The sequence below is a fragment of the Octodon degus genome, unplaced genomic scaffold (assembly GCF_000260255.1).
Source record: "Octodon degus isolate 3935 unplaced genomic scaffold, OctDeg1.0 scaffold00150, whole genome shotgun sequence".
Taxonomy (NCBI): Eukaryota; Metazoa; Chordata; class Mammalia; order Rodentia; family Octodontidae; genus Octodon; species Octodon degus.
The window spans coordinates 5,128,074-5,136,961 of NW_004524726.1; positions in this window are offsets into that span (position 1 = coordinate 5,128,074).

Here is an 8,888-nt window from a genome sequence, read left to right on the forward strand (position 1 = left end):
GAACCGGGGGATTGAACTCAGTCCCTTGTGCTTGCCAGGGAAGCGCTTATTCCACTAAGCCATCTCCCCGGCCCTAAAATTCTTAATATGCTATATAATTATTGATTTTGAATAAAGTTAATGAGGAAAAAATGTGGAATACATATGGAAAACAGGAAGAAATTTCCAAATGAAAAGCTAGGATAGGTAAAGTATTAAAAGAAAGAAAGAAAAAGAAAAGAAAATATATGTAATGTTTAAGACCGCTATACTATTAATTTCTTTTAGTTCATTAAAAAGCTTGGCTTGTGCTTATATATTTTGATCAATTTTTCATGCCTACATCGTGTAATATGAACAACTATTTTGAAGAAAATGGGCTAACCATAGTTAATCTACTACAAGCTTGTTTTGAAATTTTATATCTTTTTTTAGTATTTCTCTTTTTAAACTAAGAAAATAAAGAGTGAAATAGGGGCCAGGGAGACAGCTCAGTAGAATAAGCACTTCCCTGGCAAGCAAGGGCCTGAGTTCAACCCCTGGTTCTGCAAGAAAAAAACGAAACAAAACTGTGAAATAAAAAAAAAAAAGGAAACGGAAAAAATTTTAGTGTAGTGATTGATATCTTGTGGCCACTTGAGAAGTTAAAAATTTAACTAAATAGGCTGAGCAATTCCACAACTTGGGTCTCGGAGGCCCTACCCTAGAGTAACTCATCACTTAAAGGATATAAAAGGGAAGTGAGGAAGCATGGAGGGTTCCATTTGCTTGGAGGAGCTCAGGCCCTCACAATCTGCTTTGACATTGTATCCCGGCTTCTAGCACAGACTCTTCAGCCTCTGCCTTGGAGCCTTCAGCCTCCTGGTCTAGACTTATGACCATAGCAGACCCATTGACCTCCTGATATGGAATTACACAGAACCTTGCAGTGAGCTCCAGACCCTGGACTGAATTCTTTAGTCTCTAGTGCCCTCTGCACGTTTCCTCACCTGACTCTGTGGCTGACCACCATAAGCAAATCTTGTTATTTTTTATGCATTCGTACATCTTGCGTTATAGCTCTTCTCCTAGTGAAACCCTGACTGATACCTTAAGTTCATGTTCTTTTACAGAAAAATTTATTAAGTTTATTGGTACAGTTTAATGGTATAGTCATCGTAGGGAATATGGTCCCTACCTGATCTATTTGATTCTCTTTTCCCCCCATCTCCTCTCCTCCCTTCAACCTCTCCCACCCCCATTTACAAAGCTTTGTATTCATTTTATTCTTTTCCTTTTAATTTTTTAAAAATTAATTTTCCCTTCTTTTGTTTTCCCCTTCGTCCACCCTAGTTCTTCCTTCCTTTTGAACAATTTCTTCCCCTTTCATCATAGCTATTGTACATTTTGAACCTTTTTTTCTCATTCAGTTTCTCACACCAGGAGAGAGTGTGATATTTGTATGTGCAAGTCTGATGTAAGAGACAGAAGTGAATAGTGAGGAGCTGGAAGAGAAATGTAGCTGTAAATACAAGGCAGCTCTGGGCAACTATTGATGGGGGGATTCAAATTTCACCCTCAAGTTGGCAGAGCATGTCAGCAAGGAGTGTGTGTACTTACAAATGCCAGTTTGGCACTTTGGTTGGGGTGTGAGGAGTGATGCAGGATGGGAAGCCTGAGCCAAAGACATCTGTTTGCAACACATTACCTTAATTAAAGAGAGGAGATGTGGGCACTAGGTCCTTAACAATGAAAATAGTGGCTGAGATAACGGTAGAGAATGAGGTAATACCCAAGCCAGAATTAGCATGTGGGAGTCTGGTTGGATGACAGAGTAAAGGCAGTATTAGGTGGTCATTTAGGCCCTGGGAAGGGGGTTGTGGAAACTTAGCAGGTTCTAAAAGGGAAGGAGGATGGCGAGATACCTCAGCAGTCTAAAGCACCTGCTTAGGGAAACTTAGGCAAGCACAGGGCCCGCCCGCAGTTCAATCCCTGGCACTACATGCTGCACCAGCCCCACTCCCAGGATGGGCTGAGCTGGTTACAAAAAATAAATAAATAAATAAATGAAAATAAAAAAATGACAAAACAAACTAACAAGAGGTAAATAGAGTGCTTTCTGATCTTGGTGTGAGGAACCTAGTGATGACCCTAAAAGGATGTGGGGAATTGGTAAGGAGCAGGATAGAACATTAAATAAAGGGCCGAGGAGATGGCTGAGTAGAGTAAGTGCTTCCCTGGCAAGTGCAAAGGCCTGAGTTCAATTCTCAGTTCAAAAAAAAAAAAAAAAATTAAACTGGAACTATGGGAGCCAGCACATGGTTGGGGATTGAAGCCATGAGATTGTCTAGAGGGCTTTGTGACAGCAGGAACACAGCAAGGTGGGAGAAGGCAAGAACACTTTAGATGAAGATTTTGTAGTTGAAAAATATTTCCAACTGCAATATTATTTTTTCAGTGGACATAACATTATAAAACAGACCTGTTAAGCTCAATTTTCTCATTTTTATGGTGGAGAGCGAAGATCACAGAAGCTGTGGGCCTTCTATAAATAGCAAACAATATGTCCTTATCACAAATGCAGGTCTTCTGGATCCCAGTTTTCTCTCTTGAGACCATAACGCTAAATACAATAAATGAGACACATGAGCTAAATATTTCATGATGGCTTTTGCATAAGAAATCCAAAATATAAACAAATCATGCAATTATTTATTTTAAATGTCTCTACTTTCTGTTTTTATTTAGATGAAGAGGAAACTTCCTAAGGTTAGTAAGGGGGCAAGCTTAAAATAATGGCTGAGTATAGTTGGCAAGTAATATTGCTTAAAGTAATTGTGATTTGGTATTTTCAACTGATGGAGTAAGAACAGAGCAATTTCACATTTAATATGGTAGAAAATACAGTGTTAGACATATTGTGGTCCATTTTGGCAATGATTTTACTTTTGTTTAAGTGTTTCATGTTGTTCTAGGATACTTGTTTTATAAATTGACTTAGGTGAAACAAATGAAGGCATCATTATTTGACATAAGACTATTTGCTTACTGAATAAAACTTTTTCTTTGGTGTATTATATGAAAACATCTCATATTGACAGATAATAGGGAAATGGTAGAGTGTGCAGCAAATCTTCCAAATCTCTCATAAAAATCTGGAGTTGGGTGAAGGCTTCCTATTTTCCCCTGAAAAAAGAGATAGTATCTACTATAAATGTACTAAAAAATAAGTGTCTTAATGAAGAGAAACATTTGCCAGAATCACCATACGCAAGTGGATATATATATATATATATATATATATATATATATATATATATAATGTCTATCTACATATATATATGTTAATTTTGTATTCTTTAGCCACATTTCTATGAAAAGATGCTAATATTTATTAGGCTGTTCTCTGGAGATTTCTGTCTGAATGAAATACTGAATTTCTTTTAGATAAAGTCACCACTATATTCACTGCATTTTCAATAAAGTGCATTTAATATGCAAAATGATAGCTTTCCAGTATTGGTGAGAGGGCATAGTCAAATCTGATATTAAAAGATGAGAAAATGGCTCTCTTCTAAATATGGCTACTGCCTAAGTACAGTTGGTGGATCATAAAATGTGCAATTCAAGCTTTCATATCGATATTTTAGATTGACAGTACCCTTGGGTTAGCACAGTAAGCTTCATTTACGGAGAAGTCATAGAAAGTCATGTTGATTGTCTGAGCAGGTGGCTGTACTTAAAGGATAATGCTGAAAGGCAAGAGAATAGAAAAGGCCAGCTCTTATTAGGAGAAGGCCACTAGTCTCCTAACTGATGTGCCCAGGAGAGAGAAGAATAGGAACAGACTTCACTGTAGATTCTATCAAATCGTAAATATTTCCACTTTAATGTAGTGTGCATTAGTCCTCTACTGCTCCAAATACAGGAAAATGGTATAAGCAACCTCTATTACAGGAGAAAATGTAACCAGTTGTACAATATATTTTTTAAAAACCCCACTGTCTGCAATCCTCTCCCCTTTCTCCATACCTTATAGTTTCTGGAGCAGGAGCAAGGGTTTCTGTATTTCAGTATCTAGCATGATAAAATGGTTGTTTATTCACTTTCAGAAAAAATGTTTAATTTTCTGTGGCTCTAGGGCTAAAGATTATGCTAATATTTTCCCACACAATATGCATATTTAAAATATATGTACATGATCCTCTTAAACTGATCTCTAGATGCATGGTCTTTTCTGTCACACGAGGAGACTACTGAGTACAGGCTTGTGCGACATTTTGTAGCCATATTTATTGCCATATGGCCATTTCCAAATTACATTGTCTAGTAAGTTGAGATCGTCTGCAGGAGCTTGGCCAACTTCCAGCTTGGGAATACCTTTCATGGAGGCTGATGCTAATGGGAATGTGATTGTCTGGTAATGTCATGGCGTTAATATTGTTTTTATTGAATTAGCTGGGCTGCTAGCGATTGTGTGCTGGAGAAAATGCAGTTTATGGTACAATGATCTAATTGTGGATATCTTGCTGGACATCTCTCTTGCTAAGCATGTGATTCATTTAAGCAACACAGGCTGCGTGGCTCTTTGCTATGGTCTGAATCACTTTTAGGAAAGTTTTCAAACACTGACATTGAAATGTGCAGGGTGATAGAAAAGTAAGTTTATCTTATTCTACAACCACCTTTATGTATTTTAAGGTTTTTATTTTTATATGCTTTCCTAGAACAAACCTATTCTTTAGCATGGTAGCTCTTAAGTGTGAAGCCTCCAAGACCATGGGAATTTGTTAAAAATTTGTGGGTCCGCAACCAGTCCTGAGTCAAAAACTCTGAGGCCGGAAAATTCTGTATTTTACCAAGCTTCTTTTTTGATTGTGGTGCTCAATTAAATTTAAGAACCATTGCTGGAGTATCTCTATTACAACTAGTTATTGAAATATAAGAGAAGATGAACTATTACAGAATTGCAAATGGGTTGTCATATTTGATATTTCCCTAGAACTTTCTAAGATGAAATCTCAGAATTCCTTTAGATGAATTGATTAAAATACTCTCCCCATCTCATTTAAAGTGATAGCTAACTTTATGCACATTTTATAAATGTAAAGAGCAAGAGAAAATGACTCATTTCCTTAGGGGCATGAAATAAATTGATTAAAAGAAAAAAATGTCTGATTCCAATTGTTTTCCCTACACTCAGCTGTAATCCATTGAGTAAGACTATAACAAAAACACAAAACAAATGAAATTAATGATACGCAGCTCAAAAAACCTAGTCATTATAGTTGAAAAGAAAACACTTATGAAATATGGACATGTAACGGAAAATATCAATTATGAATACAGTCAAGTATACTTCATGATAATTCTGAAGCACAAATGTATTCTGTTTTTCTCTTTTATTGTCACTCCGTAAAAGTCATTAAAGATTTTGTGGGATCATCAACCCTAGAAATTGGAAATTGCCAAGATGGGAGATAGCTGTTCTTTATCAAAAAATGTTCTTCTGAATTAAGCAAAGTAGAGAGGAGTGACCCTCCAGAGTAAAACCTCATTGCTGAATGTGATATTTGAATCAGCCAGTACCATCTCCTTGCTTTCATCTGCATAATGGTACTGTTGATATTCTGTAGTATTCAAATTTCTTTGCTAGTCAGCAGCATTATGTGCAATAAGTCCAATACATACCAATTCTTTAATCAATCTAGTTCATGAATACTAAATGTAGAAGAGAAAATAATTGTGCAGATCACCTTCCTGCCAGAACCAGCACTGTTACATTTCATGATACTAAAAAAAAAATTGTCAAGCTGTAAGTTAGCAGTAGAAGCAGGAGTTACTGCTACTCAGGGACTATAAATTTTGAGATGTGCCTATGACTTACCATACATGAATTTTAAGAAAAATTAAAATATTTAAAATATCTAGCTATATACAACTTATCCTGTTGCTACTAAAAATTTACTTCCAGTGTATTTTATTTACTTCTCAAGTAACTGCAGGCATAAGACAGAAGATAGAGGAAGCTGCAAGGGCAGTCAAGCTTCTAAGGAATGCACGACTACTCTAAAATTTTTTAGTTTATTGGTACATGTGTGTAGCACATATGTTTGCATTGGTAGTGGTATGCTGGTATGTGTACATAACACATTTGAATTCCATGTTCATCACCTTTTTCTTCCTTCCCTCCTGCTTCTGTCGTACTCTGATCCCCTTCCTTTTATTTTGAGTCAAACTTTTCTACCCAGTTGAGCCACCTGGTCTTCACTAACGTACTTACTCCTCTAAAAGCCTTCCATGGCTAACATCAATTCCTAAAGTTATACCTCTAACTTGCTGAAGACAGAAGTTCAAACTCTTTTACTTTTTGAATGTCACACATACAAAGATTCAGAGAGAGAGAAACAAAGGGGGACGAGAGAGAGAGAGAGAGAGAGAGAGAGAGAGAGAGAGAGAGAGAGAGAGAGGCATCTACAAACTTGTGTGACAAATTATGAGCAGTTCCCTAAATATAAAAAACCAAAATATATCAAAATATATTACTAGCAACAGAAATGTAATCTTAATCAATACAGTCAAGAAACCAGTTATAAAACTGATTTCAGAGAGAATGCCCAAAATATAGATGTGAGATGCATCAGAAAGGAGGAACAAATGATTTTTTTTAACACAATGTGTATCTGAGGGTAGCCATCCTGATTGGGTCTTACATCGTAATCTATTGTTGCAAGAAATGAAAATGTGTAGCCTGGTTTAGAAATAAAAATTATATCCTGGCTTTGAGTTTATTTGTTTGTTTGTTTACTTATTTATTTATTGTCAATTTGAGATAGAGTCTTACTATGTAGCTCAGGTAGGCCTTGAGCTCACTTTGTAATCCAGATTGGTCTCAAACTCTCCAGGATCCTACTGCCTCAGCCTTTCAAGTGCTGGGATTATAGGCACGTGCCCCCAAAGCTGGCACTTTGAGATATTTCGTTTGCCATATCTAACATTCATCGCTGCTAGTCCACCTCTGAAAGCTTAGTCATTGCAGATGGACCTTGAGAAAACATAAAGCAACTTGAGGGGAGTTAGAGATGGCTTCTATTGCAGCAATATGTCCCTTTTGTTGAAGAAAGATTTAGTGCAAAATGTTGATAACACCACTTGAAACCGTTCCAACTGTTCATTGAAAACAATCATCCAAAGCAGTTATTGTCCTTGTGTGTAGAGACCAATGACTAAGAAGAAAGTGAGAACATTTTTGTACTTGATGTTGTGGTTCACTGTCTTTACAGACATTCAAGGTTGGCTTCCATAGCAAGATCTTTTAAACACGTAATATGAAAACTATTGTTAATTTCCTACGATTCTGTTGTGAAATTTTGTATTATTTTTATTGTTTTGTTCTTCTTAAAATAAAAAAGAAATAAAATCCATCCATTCTTAAATCACTTACAAAAAAATGTAAACACAAAAAACTTTCCTTAAAAGTGAACTAATATTACTTCTGTTTCTTAGGGACTTCTGAAGGTAAAATGCTTTAATACTGTAAGTATATGAATAAAGAGACTACTTATATAATAATTTAATACTGGAACTGGAGTTTTCCAATTTTCAAAAAGTAGCATTTTGTGCTTCAGGTTTTTAAATATCTGCTGTCTTTTAAATGTTTCTGATAGTTATATGTCTTATTTAAAAAATGGAGTAAAAATAAGAAATGGAGTTCTAAGTGATTCCTTCTTTGTATTTTCTGGTTATGCAATTCTTCTGTAAGCTGACTTGAAATTACAGTTCAAAATCCCCATTTAAAAGAGACTCAAAATACCTTAATATACTCAAAAAGCCTGAACTGAAAAATAAGTAGCCACTGTTACTGCCATTTGGGTTTCACGGTTCACATCCTACCTTCAAGAGAAAGGAACAACTTCCTGACAATATTTTCCTTATGCCATGATGCACATGTGTAAATATTATACACATAAATTAATTTTGGAACATTATTCTACAGTAAGGCAGAAATTTATGCAAACTATGTGTGCTGCTATTGAATGGTTAATTTCTTATGGATCTGAAATGTGAAATTTATTTTAAAATATATATGTGAAAAAGGTTTAGCAATGTGGTAAGATTTGAAAATTTTTTAAACTATATCCAGATGTACAAAAATTTCTCTGTTACTGATATGAACTCCCTTAAAACCTCTATCCAGAACATGTTGATTAAATGTAAACTTACTAAGTAAATGTATTTAAGCCTCAACTACTTTAAGCTCTTCTTCTTTTAGACAAATACTGAGGCTTACAGAGCTCAATTCTGTTCTAGGGAAGTTTTTCTTTTTCCTCTTTAATCCCTTATGTCATATGGGCCTGAAGGGAGTGTTGCTGCAGCCTTTCTCAGTGTGTGAGTGTGGAGCTTAGATCTAAGCATGAGATGTTGAGCAGCCTGTTTCATTGCTGGATGGCCTCTGAAGCAGGTGTTTCGTTTCAGCTGCGCATTTCACATCCTGAAGTCATTTCCTGCAGAGTTGGGATACCAAGTGGTACTTGGAGCACTTCTTTGGCAAAGTAGGCTTCTCCTAGGCTTGCCTGGCTTCTGTGGATGCTCTCAGTCTATGTGTATTTTGCATTTTCTTGGCTTGCACTATTTGTCTAATTCCCTAAGGTGGGTCTGTCAAGATTTTTTTTTTCACAGTACTCCCTGGTAGAACCCCTCATCTACCAGTTACTTCCAGGATTTCCACTGAGAAAACCACACCCTATAGAAGGCCAGGGAGTTGTCACAGCACCAATGCTTGGTCTGTTTATTCTGTACATACTACATCACCTATCTGAAGCACTGGCTAGTTCATTGTGTATGTGTGGGGGTATTCTGGGTGTTAGCTTTCCAGGTTGGCATAAAACCTGTTATCCTTGCAAGGATCTAAGCTCATCAGATTACTTTCT